General features: G+C 48.6%; 1 long non-coding RNA gene across 1 annotated transcript; it reads left to right on the forward strand.

Annotated features, from left to right (window-relative positions):
* Positions 1-10,879: 10,879 nt before the first annotated feature.
* Positions 10,880-19,039, forward strand: LOC102408383. Its single transcript, XR_006549432.2, has 4 exons — positions 10,880-11,132; positions 12,137-12,238; positions 15,231-15,378; positions 18,664-19,039. It is a non-coding gene; the product is annotated as an uncharacterized LOC102408383 (long non-coding RNA).
* Positions 19,040-19,599: the final 560 nt, after the last annotated feature.

Raw genomic sequence — 19,599 nt, forward strand, 5'->3', positions numbered from 1 at the left:
AACTTTCATTTTACAGCTTTGGCTGTTAATTCATCACAGGCACCACCATCAATAAATATTTATTGGGCTTTCAGTGGGCTCAGCATGTTGAAATAAGAACTCTATATTGGACTCAAGGGGAACCAATAGCAGTTGGGGGTAGGTTTGGGGAGGAGGGGACCAGGAGAAACACTCATTGCCATCTCTGACAACCCTGAGGTTTGGTGACTTTATAACTAAAGTGATGGGGTCCACCTGATACCCGTTAGGCCATCAGCTATGGGACGCATGGGTCGTCATGAAGGTAGTCACCTTCAGAAAACCCACCCAATGTGTGACGGCACAGATCTTCAAGGCTCGTGTCCGTCTGGGGATTCAGTGCTGCAAAGGGATGAAGTGGGCCTTCATCCCCTTCTTGGCCTTTCCCACAGTGCCTGTAAAAGCAAATACAGTGGACCCTTGGATAACTCTGGGGTTAGGAGTGTCGACACGATACGTGGTAGAAAATGCACATAACTTACAGTCGGTCCTCCATGTCTGTGGTTCTTCGGTATCCACAGTTCTGTACCTGAAATTTCAAATAATGACAGGTCACATAGCACTGTATTATTTATTTGAAAAAAAAAAAAAAAAAAGTGAATATAAGCGGACCCAGGCAGTCCACTTATATTACGGATCCTGTTATCCAAAGATCCACTGTATTTGCTGAATGAGTGATGGTTGCCATTTGATTTTGCAGTTTAAGAAGTGCATTGACATCAGGGAAGATTGGAGCCTGTCGAGGCTTTGGCAGGAGAGGACCAAGTCTCCTTTTTTGCAAGTGTATCCATGACAGCTTGGAGGGGTCTCCTTTTGGTGGGCACCCTTGAGTTGTGTGGGCTGGAAGGATACTGGAGGGAGGGCTGTGTGCCTTGCACAGAGCCCTAGTTAATCAGACCAGAAACAGCTGGCCTGCCACAGCAGTGATTCAGGCCTCCTGGGGGATTTTCTTTAACTTTATGAAGATGAACATGGCTCTGAGAATTCCCTTCAGACCTGGGCTTCCTGCTAATTGCCTCTATATTTATGGGAAGATGGGAAGACCATGGCAGGAGGCTACAGAGTGGAGTCTGTGTTCAGGCAAGTGGCCCTGGCCCTAGTGGGAGTTGTGAAAACATAGATCTGAGCCCTGAGGGGTCGAGATGCTCTTTCTGAGAGGTGGGCAACCTATTATTATTATTACTACTACAGTTTCCAAGTTCAAGCTCATACTGTTTGTCACACAACAGGTAGATAAACTGAGAGATGAGTTGTTGGGACAAGGGACTTTATTTGGAAAGTTGTTGGGACTTTATTTGGAAAGCCAGCAGACCAAGAAGACGGTCGACTGGTATCCTAAAAAACCATCTAACCCAAGTCAGAATTCTGGCTTCTTTTATACTAAAGGAGGGGGTGTGGCTGGTTGTTAGATACTTTTTGGTGCAGGAATCCTTTGTTCTTCCAGTTGTCCAGGTGGCTCTGGTCACATTGTTCCTGTAAACCTCCAGCAAGACAAAGGTTATTCTCTGTTCTGCAGCTCTTTATCTGTATATGAATGGGAAAATGTTCTACCTTTAAAGGTCAGAGCCTTGAGAATGGGCTTCCTGTATATTTCAGGCCACAGGCAACATTCTTTTACAAAAGGTGCAGAACCAGCATGACTCAGCACAGGCCACAGAGCGCAAAGGTTAGATAGAGCTAAAGGAATAGATCCAATATGGAGTCAGGCTTGTTCTCTGTTACACTACTATTCCTCTTGTACAAAAGAGACACCGAAACAGAAACCAGGAGTGGTTGTGTGCCCAAGCTAACACTATTAGAACAGGATCCTAGAGTCGGTTCAGATTCTCCACTTCCATGGAAGGGTGGGGCGGGCAATCAAGCAGAGCTGAACATTCTAGAAGATGCTGTTCAGTGTCTCACCAGCTGCTTTCCCCCCGAGGTTAAATTGGCGGTGTGTGTGTGCTCAGTTGCTTCAGTCATGTCTGATTCTTTGCGACCCTATAGACTGCAGCCCACCAGTGTCCTCTGTCCATGGGATTCTCCAGGCAAAAATACTGGGGTGGGTTGCCATGCCCTCCTCTAGGGGATCTTCCTGACTCAGGGATCAAACCTGTGTCTTCTGTGTTTCCTGCATTTCAGGCAGATTCTTTGTTGAGCCATGAAGGAAGCCTGAAACTGGTGGTATGAAAGGTAAAGAGGGCTGATAGGAAAGCATGGAACTGGGGAGTGTTGCCTGGCTCCACATTTACTTCTGGTTTAGCTGTGGAGCTTAAGTTTCCCTATCTGTGAATTGAGAATAATGGTACCTCTCTCGGAGGGTTGTTGGGGGCAGCAAAAGAAATAATAGCATATGAGATTTGCATTTTGCCTGAAGGACAAGTTAGTGATTCATAACTCTTAGATGCCATTCTAGGGAGGCAGTCGAGTGGTTAAGAATATAGACTTGGAGCCTGACTAGCTGAGCCAGAAAGGTTGAGTGACTCTGCGAGTCACACAGCGGGTGAGGACAGGCCTGGTGAATTCCCTGGTTGCAGGCTCTCCCCAGGCCTCTTCAGGCGGGGCCTTCTGATCAGGGGGCCATGCTGGGGCTCTCCAGGCACCAGTGCTGGCCCCAGGAGTTACTATCTTGGGAGCTGGCGTGATGTGACTTCCGGTCTCTCCGGACAGCTATCGGATGAGGGGCAAAGGCCTGGAGGGGGCCCGGAGGTGCTTTTCCTCGACCCCTGCCCAAGATGGCTCTGGGGTGAGCCCTAGCAGCTGCCCGGCTACCCACAATCCAGCGGGGGCAGCTGCCTCCCGGCGGAGCGGAAGTCACAGGGCCCAGGCAGGGTGGGGGTGCCCCCCGGCGCCCTGCAGATCTTGGTGTGGCTTTCTGTCAAGCCTCTGTTGGTGCCTGGTTCCTTCATAAAGCCATTATGTACTGGGAGAATTAATCATGCCGTTAGGTAAGCATTATGGCACTTTTATGGCAGCTTTGAAGCTAATCTGTCACTAATGCTGGCTGGATTATCATGATTTCTTGCAGTTGTGATTCATTAACTCGAGGCCTAATAGTAATTCTATTAAACATCTTCCATCACTGTTTGCCCCAACACGTCCCCACTCTCCATTCTATTGTGAAGCTGCGGTGGCACCTCTGGCAGCCTGTGTGGTCTCCAGAGAGGGGGGCCCCAAGGAGATGGACAGGATCCCCCGCCGGCTAGAAACCAGGCAATGGTGCATCCATCCGCAGCCCAAGCCGGGAGAGCACGTCTCCTCCCCACCAAGCTGGACTTCTCAGTTGACGCTCGCTTTTCTCCCAGAGGAGGCCTCGGCGCCTCTCCCGAAACTCCCGTCTCGCTGAGGTCAGACTGTGTGGAGGTAAAGGTGGGGCTGAGGCGACCGCTGAGTCTCAGAAGAGGACAGGCAACCCACATGTCCACAGGTGACTCAGACCAGCAGGCCTACCTGCAGCAGAAGTGAGTCTGCAGCTGAGAGGGAGACAGAGATGACAGAGATACAGAAAGAGAGAGCGCAAGAGAGAAATAGGAGTGGCTGAAGAAATCTGGTCACACCTGGCACTTTCCACTCTGGCTCAAAGCTCATGAAACTGCAGGCATCGAGGCAGGCGGTGGGGACAGGAAGTCGCGGTGGCCCTCGCCGGCTGCTGCCCTGCCAGCCTTAATAAAATTCCTCAGTGAGGTTTTTCAGCAAGAAAATGGTTCTCTGAGGCGGGCTGTTCTCTGCAAAAGGTCAGCTTCAGGGCACGGCTTGACGGATGGGCTTTGAGCTGGCAAGAGAAAGCAAGTGGAGAAGAAGGGGCCACCAGGGGGGTTGGGGTGGTGGGCTGGGGAGAAGCCGGGGAGGACCAGAGCACGAACTGGGCCCGGTGGCAGCATCTCGGTCCTGAATCTGCACCATCCATCAAGGCTGGCCCTGATATCTCAACAATTTGTAATGCTCCCGCCTCCTCCCTGCTGAGCTGCCCAAGTGGGCAAGCCCTGACCCCTCTGGCCCTCATTCAGGCCTCTGCTGCCGCCTGTGTGATGGATGGCCTCTCGTAACCCACCCCCCCTTCCCGGGCCTCTCCTCACCACAGCTGGGGAAACATGGACAGGTAGAGGGGTCAAGCCCAGGGCAGCCACAGCGACCCAGGCACCGAGGCCAAGGGACCTTGTGTTCCCAGCCGTGGCAGCAGGTGATGCCAGGGCTAGAGAAATAGAACCGGGAGAGGAAGAGAGGAGAACATTCCAAGTCTATAAGGAGAAAATGACAAAAAAAAAAAAAAAACCCCACCCCAAACCAAAAAAAAAAAAAAAAAAACAACCCTCTCTTGCCTCCTGAGGTCTTCCAAGACTTCTAAAAATCTCCAGCGCGGTGCGAAGTCTCCCGCGCGGCTCCAACACTGCCTGCTCTGATCCATCTGTGTTTTCTCACGCCTGTGCGCTTGAAGAACCACTGAAATGGAAAACAAGTTAAAAAATACATAGATGTATATAGAGAGACGGAGAAAGAGAGGACAGTGCTCTGCAGCCTGGATTCGCTTTTTTTTTTTTTGTCAGTGTTTGTTGTAGGAAAAAGTGTATAAAAACAAACCTCAGACAACTGGAGTGAATGTTCTTGACACATCAGCCGGGGAGAAGTCAGGATCCAAAATGTGCCTCCTTCCCGGTGCTGGGCAGAGCTGGGAGGAGGAGGCTTGTGCCCCAGGCTGAGGCTTCTAGGGGTATTTGCTGCTTCCTGTTCAGGGGCAGACAGTCCTTCTGGGGGTGGGTCATGAACTGTGCTAAGGTGGGGATGGGCCAGCAGGGAAACGTGTGTATGGGTACACATATATGTATGCATGTGTATAGATATGTATATGTGTACACTCATAGGCATGTACATGTAGGTGTACATGTGTGGGTATCTCTGTGTATGTGTGTAGGCATGTATATGCGTACACATGTAGTAACTATGTCTGTATGTGTACACGCACAGGTATGTATGTGTGCAGTTATGTATGTGTACATGTATAGGTACATATATGTGTTATGTACGTGTGCACATGTATATGTGCTTGTATTTGTATATGTCTGTGTATGAGTGCATATGTATGTATGTGTTTGTGTGTATATCTGTGTATGTATATATGTGTATGTGTATGCATGTGTGTCTGTGTATGTGCGGGGGGGTGTCTGTATGTGTCTATGGGTATGTGTGTGTCTGCATGCATATGTACACATGTTTCTGTGGGTCTGTGTGTGTGTGGGTGTCTGCGGCCTGTGTGTGTGGGTGTCTGTGTGTCTATAGGTCTCTGTGAGTGCGTCTGTCTATATGTACGTATGTGTTTCTGTGGGTCCGCGTTTGTGTGTGCCTGTGTGTGTGTGTGTGTGTGTCTGTATGTGTCTATGGCTATATGTGAGTGTGTTTGTGTGTATATGTACACGTGTGTTTCTGTGGGTCTGTGTGTGTGTGGTGCTGAAGAGGCCTGTGTCTGCTGCAGAGAGGATCAGGTGAGCATTCAGTTCCGCATGGGTGAACTCACCCTTGGCCTTGAGAGCTGGGGAAACCCGCTCTCTGAGCCACAGCAGACGCCCCTGATAACTTCCTCTTGGAACTTTCAGGGTCTGAGCAGGAGGGTCCGGGAGAGAGGGTCTAGGCGAGGGAGTCTGGGGACCATGGATTTTTGAAGAATTGGACCAAGAGAACAGAGCAGCTGGGGTGTCAGGGAGAGGGGGTGGCGGCTGGGGGGCGCAGGAGGGAGCGCAGTGGAATCGGAGACTGAGAGGCCGGTGGAAGGGGGGAGGAGGGAGAGGAAACAGGCGCTGAGAGAAAGATCCAAGAGAGGCGGTCACGGGGCAGGAGTCAGCAGGGAGAGGGAGAGGAAATTTAATGAGGGCAACTTGAAGGCCAGCTTTAACCAACAGCTGGCGGGGGGCCGGGTTTGATCTCCCTGTGAGTCAGGAGTTTGATTAATCGTGGCCTGTGGACGAGGCTGGACACCTGGTCTGCTGCTGAGCTCTTTGATCTCCGGGGTTTCTCAGGGCCTGTGGGAGGGGAGTTGCAGGAGCGAGCAACTCCCAGCGCCCTGGACAGCCTCTCAGGGCGCTCCCCAGGAAGGGAGGCTGAGGCCTGGGGCAGGCTGGGAGGCCATACAAAGGGAGGCCTGGGGTTGTACGCCCTTGTGAGTGGAGCCCCCGGGAGGGAGGGAGTGGAGGAGGCCTTTGAAGGGCAAGGTTCCTCCAAAATCTCGGGGGTGATCCTGTGATGAGGGCTCCCCCACCCTCTGTTGCTGCAAGGGAACAGCAGAACCATTTGCACAAAATCCTATGCTGTTGCCTGTGGCTGCAGGCCGGTTTAATGGAGCAGCCTGCTCTTCGAGGGGTGCAAGGAGAAGGGAGGTGTAGGGCTCCCTGGAATGCCTCCATTTTCTGCATGTTGGATGAAAATGGATTTGAGAAAAGAAAGCGACATATTGCCAAAAAAAAAAAAAAAAAAACCCAACCCTCAAGAAGAAGGAAAAAAGGAACTAAAACCCTAATGCCCTTAAAAAAGAAAACCAGAAAAAAAAAAAAAAGTCATATATTATGTCTTTGGACTAAATCCATTGGTGTTCTGCCAATTTCAAATAATAGTGTAACTCGATTAAGAAACTTGAAAGGATTTAAAGTCGCTGGCTTTCCTGACTCTTCTCTGAGACAGCTCCACAAGTCACTGTCTTCACCAGGCTAATTTGTTCCTGGATTTTTCAATCTTCTGCAAGTTGGTGATGACGTTTATGACTTGGTCGCCATATTGGAAGGGTTCATGATTTCTTTGGCTCGTGACTTCCACCTGGAATTTTGAGGTGACTGGAAACAGGACCCTGAATATGTCCTACAGTTGAGAAACTACATGTGTGTGTGCGTGCACCTATGAATAACTTCTTCCAGTTTTTCGTGCCCTCCACTCTCTTGTTGGCTGGCAAACTCCAGCTCATCCCTGCCTTAGGTCTCAGAGAGGGGCCCACCTGGGTGCCACAAACGTGTCTCCCTAGAGGTTAGCTGGCACACAGGACATAGAAGGGTAGGGCCCAAAGGCTCTGGTGCCCAGCAGCAAAGGAAATTCTGGAAGTGAAAGAGGGCAAGTTTTCCAGTGGGATTAGCGTTCTGACCAAATGACATCAGTGCACTTTGGAAGGCAGCTGTAGAGCAGGGCAGTGGGCACTGGCCTTGTACCCCAAGGCCTAGCTCCCCGATCACTAGCTGAGCGACCTGGGCCTGCCCCCTTTAATACCCAGGTTTAATACTTGTTTCCTCATCTATAAAATGGGGTAATGAGAAGTTCTTGACTCCCAGGCTTGTCGTGAGGCTTAAAAGCATTAGTAGTGTGAGAGCTCCCTATAAACGAGGAAGCCATGAACTGCCGGCATTAGAGGTATGGCTTCCAGTACAGAAACCCGGGTCTCTTTAAACACTCGTGTTGACAGCAGGGATGTTTTAATTTCAGACAGGGCTTGTTCATGGAAGGCATTCGACAGTGGAATCCCACATTACCTGTTCCCCCCGGGGCACCTGCTCCTCTATAATTATTATTTACTAATAAGCATATTTTGTTTGTAAAGCTTCCATTAAATCTGGCTGAAATCCTCCACCCTCTGGCCTGGCTTTTCTGGGGGCACTGAGATAGGAGCTGCTGGGGCTTCCCTCTGGGTAGGGGGCGGGGTGGGGGTGGCTCCTGATCTGTGGGCAGCTGCACCTGCCCTTTCCAGGGAGGTCACAGCCAGTGTGACCTGTGGGTCTCCGTGGTGCAGTAACCGTGTTCTTCAGTCTGATCCTCCTGCCCTAGCCTCCTTGGCTTGTCTGGGAGAGGAACGCTGCATCCTTTAGGCCCGGGCTTCCTGGAGATTCACGGCTGTTCTTCCCTGCTTGTCTCTGGTCCTCAGAGGAGCAGACATCCCTACCATGGATAGGCCACCCACGTGGTGCTTGGATCTCAGGCTCTGGTTCAAAAGCTGGCTGTGATGTCAGCCGTGTGAGACATAGGACATGATCACTCTGTGAACCAGTGGTCTCAACCTGGTCTGTACGCTGAAGTTACTTGGAATGGTTACAATGCCAAAGCCTGGGCCCCATGTCTAGAAACTCTGATTTCATTGGTCTAGAGCAGCGGTCCCCAAACTTGTTGGCACCAGGGACCAGTTTCGTGGAAGACAATTTTTTCCGCAGACGGGGGTGGAGCAGGGATGGTTCAGGCAGTAATGCGAGTGATGGGGAGTTGTGGATGAAGCTTAGCTCAATGGCAGGCAGCTCACCTCTTGCTGTGCAGCCCAGTTCCAAACAGGCTTCAGACCAGTACTGGTTCAGGGACTGGGGTTTAGGACCTCTAGTTTAGCGTCAGATCTTACTATCAAAAGCCAGGTGGTTCTTAGTCAGAGCTAAGAAATACCAGTGCTTCTCAGATTTAATGTTTCATACAAATCTCCCAGGGAATGTTATTAAAATGCAGATTCTGAGTCCATCTGTGTGGGACAATGGAACTTGACCATTTCTAACAAGCGTGGCAATCTGTGCACGGGCCACACACTCGGGAGCAAGGATCTATCTTTTCTTAATCCTGATATCTCGGTGCATCTGGCCATGGCCAGGGATGGCTGACCTGGGAAGCAGGTGGAGGTGAACACAGGAAGAAATCTGCGAGGCAACTCCAGAGGCTTGCTTGAGTGTGTTCCTGCCGGGAATCTTTAATTTACCCCACCAAACACACACACAGACACACATATATACACACACGCACATGAACCCCTCCTTCTGAATCTGTTCTTGAATACCCACGTAAATAGCAACCAGAAGATTTCCAATATTTCATTATCTTTCCAGGTTTCCTACTTTATCCTGTGAAGATATCTAAATGAATGAAAACATTTGTTGTAGAACATTAAGGTGCTAGGCCATGAATTAAATATCTATCTGTAATACCTAACTGGAAAGTGAAAGTGAAGTCGCTCAGTCGTGTCCAATTCTTTGTGACCCCATAGACTGTAGCCTACCAGGCTCCTCTGTCCATGGGATTTTCCAGGCAATAGTACTGGAGTGGGTTGCCATTTCCTTCTCCAGGGGATCTTCCCAACCCAGGGCTCGAACCCGGGTCTCCTGTATTGTAGACAGATGCTTTACCGTCTGAGCCACCAAGGAAGTAACTGGAAAGTAATCCCTAACCTGGACTTGTAAATAGTCAGCCCCAAGATCCGTATGTGGCCAAATGAAATCCCCTAGAGGTGACTATGATAACAGATAACTTCCAGTGAGCCTGCAAGTCATGGCTACTAACACTAGCTTATCTGTGCGAGGGAGACAGATCTGACCATGGCACAAAGGCTTCTGAGTCATGGGAGAGGTCCTTGCTGATCGCATTTAGCCTGGAAGATCACCCCCTCCCAATTACAGGCGTTCATGTAAACTACTGCCTTTCCCGTCATGGCTACACGATGATGCATGTAGCCATCATGTTTGGGGTGTTTGGGGAGTGTGGGGACAGGGAATTTTGCAGAGAACATTGACAGAGTAGGTTTTCCATGGGTCAGCATCATGCTTACATATTCTGTGGTTTCGTGGAATAATACACAGAAAAACGAATAACCAGAGTGTATAGTTGATGAAGACTCCATGAAAGAGTGAACTTTGAACAACTGAGGGTGAGTTTTCTAAGACTGTTGGCTCAGACCCAGGGAGGGGTGGGTGTGACATGCAGAGGTCTGGGCCTGGGTGTATGAGCCTGGGGCCGCCCTGGGTGGCATGCACCATCCGATCAGCAGAGGGTGAACCATTAGGACCTCCAGGGAAGAAGTGAGTCTTCAGCTGACCTGTGTTGGAGGATTTCACTAGTCAATCAAGGACAAGAATTTTGCCAGACAGCTGAGGGATGGTAGTTGACACCAGAACCACACGGAAGCCATGTCTATATTTTTGGTTGGGCTGTTCCACTGGGCTTCAACCAAACTGTTCCATAGATAGTTTAGAGTGTTCTCTAGTTGACGATAAGGTCTTCTTTCTCAGTCGCCTTCTATCATCTTTCTAAAGCCAGGTGTTGTTGCAGACCTATGTCAGGATAGGATGAACCCAGCTGCAAATCACTTCTGATATCCTGGTGTACTGGGCAGTCAGGGGAGTAGCCACTTTAGTGAGAGATTTCTGTACACAGCTTATTCTTGCCTGAAGGTGGTACCCATTCCCCAAGATGCAAAGGATGAATCCACGCAGGCTTCACTGGGTTTGTCCGAACCCATCAGCCCGCAAGAAGCCTGGACAGAAATTGACATGTGCCATTCCAGAAACCTTATTTCATTGCTCATTTCCCCTCCAACAGTCCCCTTCCTCTGCCACCTCCTCTTTCACTGCTCTGGAATCCTGGTCCCAGATGTGACTTTCTATGTTTCCTTTGGCTGGGAATTTGCCGTTTTCCCATAACCCAGTTGGGTTGCCTGTTAGTGAAACCAAAAAAAAAACCAAAAACAAAACAAACCCTCTAACTTTCTGGGAAGACATCTAATTAAATTCCCAAAGAGGGACAAGGAAAGCCCCCTCTGAGACAGACAGAGACAGCCTCCTAATACATTATCATCCCGCCAGAGAAAGTGCCCTGGATAAGCTTGGGGACCCGGTAACATGGTGTTCTGTTTCTTAATGTCCTCTGCAAAGAAGCTGGCCCTGGGTTTAAAATAGCCCTCTGGTCAAAGCAACTATTTAAAGAGTATTGGGGTCTGAGAAATGCAAAACAAAGTATTGTTGATTAAAAACACATGGTTTGTTCTCGAGGCGAGAGTAGCCAGGAAAATCAAATGTGACAGTGTTTTGGCTTTTTCTATCCCACAAGACATGATGGTGATTTATTAGAGTGATGTCAGCTGTGGTTAAAAAAAGTTTGCTGTGTTGTCTTAATAAAAAGAGGCTTTACCTTGGAGCTGTCAAACTCCCTGCCTCCTCTGGCTTAAGGCAGACGCTGCTGGGCCCTAAGCCCTGATATGGGGGGAGGGCTTCTCCCTGAGGGGCAAACCTCTGCCTTGGGGGGAGGTCACGAGGCCACAGGGCACGGAGTTCTTCTTGGTAGAGCCGCAGGACGGCCTTTGAGGGGAGCTGCAGCCCACTCTTGGCTCGCTCAGCTTTGAGGATGATGGAGCTGGCTTGGCTTGGAGTGTGAGTGTGGCCTGACTGGGTTGGGTGGCAGGGCCTGGTTAGAGGGAAGCACGTGGCCTTCCCCAGGTCACAGTGACTTAGGCCTGGGCGGGATGGATAATCTGCTGGAAGGCGAGGAGAAGCCGGGCTGCTAGCTGAATAGGAGGAGAGTTTCTTAGTTGAAGCTCTTTGGCTTTATGAGGAAGAGAAACCCTTTGAGAGAATTCAAGTAAACAGGATCTATTGAAGGAACACCACAGCTCCCCTCTCAGACAGCTGAGGGGAGATAGGCCGTCTGTGGAATGAGGTGGGCAGCAGGTGGAAGCAGCTTCTTTCTTCTGCCTTCCACGGAACCATGGATTCGCATCTGATTCATGGAGCTCTGATTTGCTTCTGTTTTTGTTCCCATCCCTCTGTGGGGAGGGGGGTCTCCTTGGGGAGTGTCTTGGCTTGTACTTCTTCATGGCTTTGGCTGTGCTCTGAGAGGAGGACCACTTGTATCAACTTTGCCCTGATGCTACACAACCATGGTTTTGTCCATCATCTTTCTTCACTGAGTCTCACTGTCTCAGTTCCAAATTCTGGAGAGAAAATCCAGTTGGCATAGAGTCCTGTGCACATCTCTGGTCCACTTGTCAGTAGCTCGTGGAGTGGTCAGTTTGGAGGGGAGCCCTTCTGGGAGGCAGGGGCCTAGAGCCCCTACCATCTAGGGCCCCTACCTAGATGGGTAGGGGGTCAGCTGCAGACGAAAACCCTATGTATTACGAAGGCAGTTGAAGGAAGAAACCGCAAGTGTGTGTGTGTGTGTGTGTGTGTGTGTGTGTGTGTGTGTGTGTTCTAAGGATCTAGGACTTTCTAGGAGTGAGAATGCCTCTCCCTCTTTATTCGGTAGGAAGGATAAGTGTCCCGCTGGGAAGATGAAACCCACCAAACACCTTTAATTCCTTCCCAGAGACACACCCAGGAAGTGAGAAGAAGACATTATTATTTTTTCAATTAATCTATGGATTTCTTCCCAATTTTAGAAGAAACGCATACATGATTATAGACAACTTGGAAAACAGAAACCCATGAAGATGGAAGGAAGAAAGCTGCCATGATCCGAGATAACTGCTGTTAACAAACTGGTGTGTTTCCTTTTATCCTTTTCTTCTTTAAGTACTAGCCCGAGGCTCTGTGAACGATGTGGGCTGCCGATCTATCTTTTGACTCTAATTATATGTCTTCAGACTCTAAGACTTTAGGATTGCTTTAAATGTATTCTTATAATTTTCCCTGAGAACACAGGGTTGTTTTCCCCTTGTTCTTTCACCTTTTCCTAGGCACCTTGAACAGAATCAACCTAGTCTGCTTCCCTACTTTTGTGCAGATCAGCACTGTACCCCCTTCCCCCTGCCCACCGACACAACATTTTAACTGCTTCCACTCTTGAGTTCCTTCCACCCTCTTCTTTGGGGCTGTTATTGTTGTTTTTTTCTTTAATATTTATTTCTTTGGCTGTGCTGAGTCTTAGCTGTGGCATATAGGGTCTACTTCCCTGACCCGGGATTGAACCTGGGCCCCCTGCATTGGGAGCCTGGAGTCTTAGCCACTGGACCATCAGGGAAGTCCCAGGGCTGATCTTTTTAAAGCCCCAAATCTCATCTCACTAGTCTCCACAGAAGATCCTTTACTGGTCATCCCCTGCATATAGGATAAGGTAGATTAAACCTTTGACATGGACCTCTGGACCACTGGAAGACTATTCTCAGCCACACGCCCTTTTTGGCAACTCTCGGACTATCTCAGGCACATTCCCCTCTTGCAAACACCGTTCCTGCTGTTCAAGAGCTTGACTCTACTCTTCAACCTGAAGGCTGAGTTCCATGTCGCTTCTTCAGAGAAGCCTGTTCTGACGGTGGCCTCTTGGAGGTCCCCAGCATCCCCTGTAGCTTTTCTTCAGAGCAAGGATAGCAGTTGCACTTACATATTTGTTCGTTTGATTATTACATAATGTCTGCCGCCTGAAGAGACAGGAATGCTCCCTGAGGCAGGGCATTTGTTTTCCTGGGTTTGAGCCTCCTTCAGTGCTTATTGGATGAAGGAGTGGGTGGGTGCTTCCCTGGTGCCTAGGCCTGAGTGAAGGGTCTCCACGCAGTGGCAGAGTGGGTTGGGAGGTCTCGCGAGAGGACGTGGTTTTGCATAAACCTTTGGGTAAGAGACTTCCATGTTTGCCATCATGTGTGAGTGCCCCAGAGATGCACACACGTGGCTCTTGGTGACTGTGATGCTGAGCTTGAAGCCTGCCTGCTGAGATGCTGTGGGTAAGGCTGCTGAGCAAGGTGGATGTTCAGGGAAGCATCTGTTCCTTGATGGGGCTCTGCCACTTTCTACTGCGAGCATTCTGTGGGCAAACTTCATTCTAGAGTGTGAATTCTAGAGAGTTCACTCTACCAGCTGCCAAGGCTCCTAGGATTGGGCACAGCCACACAGCAGGGCTCCTTGCCTCTGAATCACCCTGGCAGCGTGCTCTGGCTGCACCAGGAATCTTGCCTAAGTTAAAGGAAGATTTAGCTTCCCTAGAACATGGATCTATTGGTACTCTTCTAGAGATGGTTTTTCTCTGGAGAAACATTAAGTTCATTCAGCGGACATTTGTTGAACTCTGGTGGGGCATATCAGGTGCCGATGCGGACAATGGGGGTGAGTGTTAACAAGCCCGAGCTCCATACTCCTTGTTAAATGATAGGCAGATAAATCAAGAGTTGAATTGTTGGGGTGAGGAAAAGGGAAGTCTTTCATTTATTTGAAAGTCCAGCAGATCAAGAAGATGATGTACTAGTGTCTCAGAGAACCACCTTCCCTGAGTTCGAATTCAGGCTTCTTTTACTAAGAGGGAAGGGTATGTGGTTGGTTGTTGCAAACTTCTTGGCATCAGAATCCTTTGTTCTCACAGCTGTCTACATCGGTCAGGCCGTGATGCTCCTGTAAATTTCAAACAAGACAAATATTGTTCTCTGTTCTGCAACATTTTATCTCTATATGAATGGGAAAGTGTTACACCTTTAAAAGTCAGAGCCTTGAGAATGGCTTTCCTATGTATTTCAGGCAACAGGTAACATTATTGTAGAATAGAATGCAAAGGTAAAAGTAAAAGAAACAGGTCCAATGTGGAGTCAGATTTGTTTGTCCCCATTACATAGAGGGCTGAATAAGACATAAAGGAGAACTCAGCTTTGGGAAAGCCAACTGTAGCTCAGAACACATTCTACATGATTATCTCAGTTCCTTAGATTAGCCTTATGCACGTATGCATGCCCAGTGGCTCAGTCATGTCTGACTCTTTGCGACCCTATGGACTGTAGCCCACCAGGCTCCTCTATCCATGGGATTTTCCCAGCAAGAATACTGGAGTGGGTTGCCATTTCCTTCCCCAGGGGATCTTCTCAACCCAGCATTCAAACCCATGTCTTCTGCCTCTCTTGCATTGGCCTTATGATGTTATTAGGCCTGTTATTAGGCCTATTTTATAGTAGAGCAAATGGAGGCTCTGAATTTCCATGACTTGCCTGGAGTCCCAGTTTGCATGTTCGATAGCAATGCAGCTCAATCTCCAGTCTTTTGACTTAAACCCAGTGTTTATTTTTACTATTGTAAGCTGAAAATATGAATGTGCCTCTGCTTCATGCCCTCCTCCTCAGATGATCTCTTCTCCTGGGAAAACTTGATCCCCCAAAGTGTGATGATACGCAGAGGGTCTTCCTTAGTGCCAATCACATGGCAGTACCCTTGGCTACTGTAGAAGTTGCAGAAGGTCCTGGCTGCTGTACAACACTCTTCCATGTGCAAACAGGAGGGTCTGAATTGTCCAAACTAGATTCCGAAGAGGAATGAGGAGTGATTATTCTCCCAGAGCAATGAAACCAGTTGCTAAGCCTGAGATCTGTTCTCTGGGGCATTCAAGAAGTGCTTTCCCAGAGAGACTTGCCCCGTGAAAGATGATAGATGCACAGATTTCTAGGGTGATGTCTGACACTCTAGGCATCTTTTAATGACATCCCTGATAAAGCACCATCTGACTTAAACAGTTCATGGTTCAGGACACTCATGGTCACCTGAGACATTTCATTCCACCTACAGGCAGATCCATTCGATTTGGGACTCAACAAATAAGGAAAACAATTCTGTCTCCTTGGAGCTTCTCTCACTGGTCTTGATCCTGGAAGGCATCAGCGCAGTGCCTCTCCCATCAGCAGGCTGGCCCTCAGGGAGCCTGGAGGGAATCATGGTGAGAACCAAGGCTGGTCAGGCATGTCTGAGCAGGCCTGGTGAACCTTGGGGTGGACCTGTTCAATGCAGGAGGGACTGAAGAGTCTCTGGGGAAAGAGCTTGTCTTGGAGGAAGAAGAAACCAGGCACAAACAGCGGCCTGATAACCAAGCTTAGATAGCAGTGGGGTCGGAGTGATTCCGAGCATGGCATGGGGTACGGTTCACAGTCGGCTTTGGGCACTACTCAGCCCCACTGGACTTCTTTCAGTGAACTATAGAGAGCATATAGGCAAGGAAATGCTATAAATAAACGCTATAAACTAATACATGGTGGTCACCAGGGAAGCAGCTTTGGGACTGGGTCTTCAGAGTCAATCCCATGATGGGGAGAATGCCCCGCTCCTCCACCACGTGGTGCAACCCTGCAGTCCCTTGGCTTGGAAGCCTCCAGCGCCTCTCTGGTGGCAGGGAAAGCAGTGTCCTGACAGAGGACTCGGAGCAGGCCAAGAGCAACCACACGGCGGGTGACAAGCAAACCGACCATGTGTGTCTTGGGCATTAATGTGGCACCCCAAGGGATTCTGGGAACGCTGGGTTAATTGCAGGGGGATGGACATCCTGAGTGACCCAGTGAAAGCTAAGTCATTGTTATTTTCTCCTTAACACTTAATGAATGACTGTGCATCACTTCAGTCGTGTCTGACTCTTCGACCCCATGGACTGTAGCCCTCCAGGCTCCTCTGTCCATGGGGATTCTCCAGGCAAGAACACTGGATTGGGTTGCCGTACCCTCCTCCAGAGGATCTTCCTGACCCAGGGATCGAACCCGCATCTCTTATGTTTCCTGCATTGACAGGCAGGTTCTTTACTGCTAGTGCCATTGGGTATGCACTTTCTGAACACTGACCACAACTTTGTTTGAAAGGTATTTTTAACCATAACCTATTGAAGAAGAAATTGAAAATCAAAGAGTTTAATTTCTCCAAAATCATACAGACAGCAAATGGCAGAGCCTGGACCCTTAGTCTGTACTCTTTTTTTTCCACCTGGGATAAACCATAATGGAAAAGAATACAAAAAAGAATGTATCAGATCAGATCAGTTGCTCAGTCGTGTCCGACTCTTTGTGACCCCATGAATTGCAGCACACCAGGCCTCCCTGTCCATCACCAACTCCCAGAGTTCACTGAGACATCCATCGAGTCAGTGATGCCATCCAGCCATCTCATCCTCTGTTGTCCCCTTCTCCTCCTGCCCCCAATCCTTCCCAGCATCAGAGTCCTTTCCAATGAGTCAACTCTTGGCATGAGGTGGCCAAAGTACTGGAGTTTCAGCTTTAGCATCATTCCTTCCAAAGAAATCCCAGGGCTGATCTCCTTCAGAATGGACTGGTTGGATCTCCTTGCAGTCCAAGGGACTCTCAAGAGTCTTCTCCAACACCACAGTTCAAAGGCATCAATTCTTCGGCGCTCAGCCTTCTTCACAGTCCAACTCTCACATCCATACATGACCACAGGAAAAACCATAGCCTTGACTAGATGGACCTTTGCTGGCAAAGTAATGTCTCTGCTTTTGAATGTGCTATCTAGGTTGGTCATAACTTTCCTTCCAAGGAGTAAGCGTCTTTTAATTTCATGGCTGCAGTCACCATCTGTAGTGATTTTGGAGCCCAGAAAAATAAAGTCTGACACTGTTTTCACTGTTTCCCCATCTATTTCCCATGAAGTGGTGGGACCGGATGCCATGATCTTTGTTTTGTGAATGTTGAGCTTTAAGCCAACTTTTTCACTCTCCGCTTTCCCTTTCATCAAGAGGCTTTTGAGTTCCTCTTCACTTTCCGCCATAAGGGTCGTGTCATCTGCATATCTGAGGTTATTGATATTTCTCCCGGAGATCTTGATTCCAGCTTGTGTTTCTTCCAGCCCAGCATTTCTCATGATGTACTCTGCATATAAGTTAAATAAGCAGGGTGACAATATACAGCCTTGATGTACTCCTTTTCCTATTTGGAACCAGTTTGTTGTTCCATGTCCAGTTCTAACTGTTGCTTCCTGACCTGCATATAAATTTCTCAAGACGCAGATCAGGTTGTCTGGTATTCCCATCTCTTGAAGAATTTTCCACAGTTTATTGTGATCCACACAGTCAAAGGCTTTGGCATAGTCAATAAAGCAGAAATAGATGTTTTTCTGGAACTCTCTTGCTTTTTCCATGATCCAGCGGATGTTGGCAATTTGACCTCTGGTTCCTCTGACTTTTCTAAAACCAGCTTGAACATCAGAAAGATCACGGTTCACATATTGCTGAAGCCTGGCTTGGAGAATTTTGAGCATCAGAGGGCAAACACACTGAAACCATACTCACAGAAAACTAGTCAATCTAATCACACTAGGACCACAGCCTTGTCTAACTCAATGAAAAGAATGTGTATATGTGTATAAATGAGTTATTTTGCTGTACAGCAGAGATTAGCACAACATTGTAAATCAACTATACCTCAACAAAAAAATAGTCATTGTTACTAACGTGATGGGATGCAAATGGGCATCCACCTGGTGGGACTGTCACAGCCCTGCCCCTCTCCCAGCATCTCTTTTCCTGATTGAACAGCCCCGATGTTTCTCGGTCGTTCTTCAGAAGCCCCCATTCTCAGTCCTCCGCTGTTCTCCATACCCACTTTTGGAATCATTCCAGGCTACCCATACCAAAAGCATTTGCTAAAAGAACTTTAGGAAGTCCTACAATCAATATGGCCTAAGCGTTTTCTTTCTTTTTCCTGATTGGGTGAAAAGAAGGCTCTCAGAGCCTGGGAATGACTTGCCCGAAGCCTATGTGCCCTGTCGGGGACGAGCCAGTGCTCCTCACAAGCCATCTGGCTCAGAGCTTGGCAGCAGGCTCTTGGCCATCACTGCCCTCATGAGGCATGCTGATGGGGACAGAGTGGCCCTCAGTTTGCATGAGTGAGCATGAGGTGACCCCGGATGCATGTCTCCTTTATAATTCTTTAATTCTAAGGACTCGGAAATGATGATGGAGAAACGGACAATAGCTGAATGTCGTCTAATTACCAAGCATTTAGTTACATGATGACATGTGTTCTCACAGCAGTTGTGGGAGGCAGTCAGGTCAGGGGAGTTCCCATGTGACAGAGGAGGATGTACAGGCACGGAGAGGCAAAGTCATCTTTTACAGCCCTCCAGCTAGTATGCTGAGGAACCGTCAACCACGTCCTGATGTCAGAAGCCCGTGCTTTTCCAGGACATCATGACACCTCCCAATAAAGATTCCTTCCTCTCTTCCCAGGAGGACTCTGGCCTTGGTTTATGCTGAGGACACCATCCAAGTGACCACCACCACAGGCTGCCTCCAGGAGTGATGCTCTGGGGCTGGTGCCTTTTTGCTCACCAGGAGCCCCATGGTGAGACAAGGACCACTCTCCTAGAACACAGATTTTTCTGATTTTGTTTTTTATCCCGGCTGAGCTTGGAACCAGTTGTGTGATCTTGGGTAACTCATTTAATTTGTGTGGGCTTCAATTTATTGGCCTGTGAAATGTAGCTGATGAACCTGAGTCAGTGTTTTTTAATCATTTCTTTTTGGGGGACAAAAAAAAAAAAAAGCAATTTCTAACCATTTCCACTAAGGAGGTTTTGTGGAGCATTACTTGCTGCAATTTACATTGCAAAAGTAATTCTTATTTAAATAATTTTTTTAAAAAAGAGTAGTTACATATCACTTTAAAAAAAATATTTTGCCCATTTAAAAAATGTTTATTTATCTGGCAGCATCGGGTCTTTAGTTGCATCATGCTGGATTTTTCGTTGTGGTGCATGGATTCTCTAGCTGTGGTGTGTGCCTTAGTTGCTCTAAGACATGCAGAATCTTAGTTCCCTGACCAGGGATCGAACCCTCATCCCCTGCATTGGAAGGCAGATTCTTAACCACTGGACCACCAGGGAAGTCCCTATTTTTTAAAAGTCTTGAATTAAGTCATAAAGCATGTTTTGCACATTCCTCTCCTCTGCCATCCCCTTTCTGGGCAGTATGCTCTCCCCTCCCTCCTGCCATCTTGCCCACAGCTGAGAATCCCTCCACTTGATGGTTTAGAATCTTGCTCTGGGTGTGAGATGACTTGAGTCCTAGGGTGTATTTGTTCAGGAAGAGAGGAGACAAGACAGCCTTTCTGGGTTGCCCATCTCTCTTCCTGGAGCCTCCCCCCGCCCCCATTTTTCTCTGCTT

Source organism: Bubalus bubalis, chromosome 1, assembly GCF_019923935.1.
Source record: "Bubalus bubalis isolate 160015118507 breed Murrah chromosome 1, NDDB_SH_1, whole genome shotgun sequence".
Taxonomy (NCBI): Eukaryota; Metazoa; Chordata; class Mammalia; order Artiodactyla; family Bovidae; genus Bubalus; species Bubalus bubalis.